Here is a 2,866-nt window from a genome sequence, read left to right on the forward strand (position 1 = left end):
TGTAAGGATATTCTTGGAATGGACAGAGAAATAGTCTTTGTTCTTAAAAAGCTTGCAATCTGGAGTATAATTTCATGAACAATACACATTTGCAACGAATTTCATAATTTCCTAGGTACTTTTACATTCCTTATCTCTACTGAGCTTCATAATACCTTGAAAAGAGCGAAAAGGTATCATTTCCATCTGGTATCAGTTCACTTCAGTCACTCAGTCATGTCCAACTCTTAGCGATTCCACAGACTGCATCACACCAGGCTTCCCTGTCCATCACCAACTCCCAGAGCCTACTCAAATTCATGTCCGTCGAATCGGTTATGCCATTCAACTATCTCATCCTTAGTCATCCCCTTCTCCTGCTGCCTTCAGTCTTCTCCAGCATCAGGGTCTTTTCAGATGAGTCAGTTTTTCTCATCAGGTGGCCAAAGTATTGGAGTTTCAGCTTCAGCATCAGTCCTTCCAATGGATATTTAGGACTGATTTCCTCTAGGATGGATTGGTTGGATCTCCCTGCAGTCCAAGGGACTCTCAAGAGTCTTCTCCTCAGAGAAGAAAGCATCACAGTTCAAAAGCATCAATTCTTTGGTGCTCAGCTTTCTTCACATTCCAAATCTCACATCAATACACGACTACTGGAAAAACCATAGCCTTGACTAGACGGACCTTTGTTGGCAAAGTAATGTCTCTGCTTTTCAGTATGCTATCTAGGTTGGTCATAACTTTTCTTCCAAGGAGTAAGCATCTTTTAATTTCATGGCTGCAGTCACCATCTGCAGTGATTTTGGAGCCCAAAAATATAAAGTCTGAAACTGTTTCCCCATCTATTTCCCATGAACTGATGGGACCACATGCCATGATCTTCGTTTTCTGAATGTTGAGCTTTTAGCTTTTTCTCTCTCCACTTTCACTTTCATTAAGAGGCTTTTTAGTTCCTCTTCATTTTCTTCCATAAGGGTTGTATCATCTGCATATCTGAGGTTATTGATATTTCTCCCGGTAATCTTGATTCCAGCTTGTGCTTCTTCCAGTCCAGCGTTTCTCATGATGTACTCTGCATAGAAGTTAAATAAGCAGGGTAACAATATACAGCCTTGATGTACTCCTTTTCCTATTTGGAACCAGTCTGTTGTTCCATGTCCAGTTCTAACTGTTGCTTCCTGACCTGCATATAAGTTTCTCAAGAGGCAGGTCAGGTGGTCTGGTATTCCCATCTCTTTCAGAATTTTCCACAGTTTCTTGTGATCCACACAGTCAAAGGCTTTAGCATAGTCAATAAAGCAGAAATAGATGTTTTTCTGGAACTCTCTTGCTTTTTCCATGATCCAGCAGATGTTGGCAATTTGATCTCTGGTTCCTTTGCCTCTTCTAAAACCAGCTTTAACATCTGGAAGTTCATGGTTCACATATTGCTGAAGCCTGGCTTGGAGAATTTTGAGCATTACTTTACTAGCATGTGAGATGAGTGCAATTGTGCAGTATTTTGACCATTCTTTGGCATTGCCTTTCTTTGGGATTGGAATGAAAACTGACCTTTTCCAGTCCTGTGGAAAAGTTTTCCAAATTTGCTGGCATATTGAGTGCAGCACTTTCACAGCATCATCTTTCAGGATTTGAAATAGCTCAACTGGAATTCCATCACCTCCACTAGCTTTGTTCGTAGTGATGCTTCCTAAGGCCCACTTGACTTCACATTCCAAGATGTCTGGCTCTAGATGAGTGATCACATCATCATGATTATCTGGGTCGTGAAGATCTTTCTTGTACAGTTCTTATGTGTATTCTTGCCATCTCTTCTTAATATCTTCTGCTTCTGTTAGGTCCAGACCATTTCTGTCCTTTATCGAGCCCATCTTTGCATGAAATGTTCCCTTGCTATCTCTAATTTTCTTCAAGAGATCTCTAGTCTTTCCCATTCTGTGGTCTTCCTCTATTTCTTTGCATTGATTGCTGAAGAAGGCTTTCTTATCTCTTCTTGCTCTTCTTTGGAACTCTGCATTCAGATGCTTTTATCTTTCCTTTTCTCCTTTGCTTTTTGCTTCTCTTCTTTTCATAGCTATTTGTAAGGCCTCCCCAGACAGCCATGTTGCTTTTTTGCATTTCTTTTCCATGGGGATGGTCTTGACCCCTGTCTCCTGTACAATGTCATGAACCTCAGTCCATAGTTCCTGAGGCACTCATCTATCAGATCTAGGCCCTTACATCTATTTCTCACTTCCACTGTATAATCATAAGGGATTTGATTTAGGTCATACCTGAATGGTCTAATGATTTTCCCCACTTTCTTCAATTTAAGTCTGAATTTGGCAATAAGGAGTTCATGATCTGAGCCACAGTCAGCTCCTGGTCTTGTTTTTGTTGACTGTATAGAGCTTCTCCATCTTTGGCTGCAAAGAATATAATCAATCTGATTTCGGTGTTGACCATCTGGTGATGTCCATGTGTAGAGTCTTCTCTTGTGTTGTTGGAAGAGGCTGTTTGCTATGACCAGTGCATTTTCTTGGCAAAACTCTGTTAGCCTTTGCCCTGCTTCATTCCGTATTTCAAGGCCAAATTTGCCTGTTACTCCAGGTGTTTCTTGGCTTCCTACTTTTGCATTCCAGTCCCCTATAATGAAAAGGATATCTTTTTTGGGTGTTAGTTCTAAAAGGTCTTGTAGGTCTTCATCAAACCATTCAACTTCAGTTTCTTCAGCATTCCTGGTGGGGGCATAGACTTGGATTACTGTCATATTGAATGATTTGCCTTGGAAATGAACAGAGATCATTCTGCCATTGTTGAGACTGCATCCAAGTACTACATTTCGGACTCTTTTGTTGACCATGATGGCTACTCCATTTCTTCTAAGGGATTCCTGCCCGCAGTAGTA

This window comes from Capricornis sumatraensis, unplaced genomic scaffold (genome assembly GCF_032405125.1).
Source record: "Capricornis sumatraensis isolate serow.1 unplaced genomic scaffold, serow.2 scaffold1, whole genome shotgun sequence".
In the NCBI taxonomy this organism is placed as follows: Eukaryota; Metazoa; Chordata; class Mammalia; order Artiodactyla; family Bovidae; genus Capricornis; species Capricornis sumatraensis.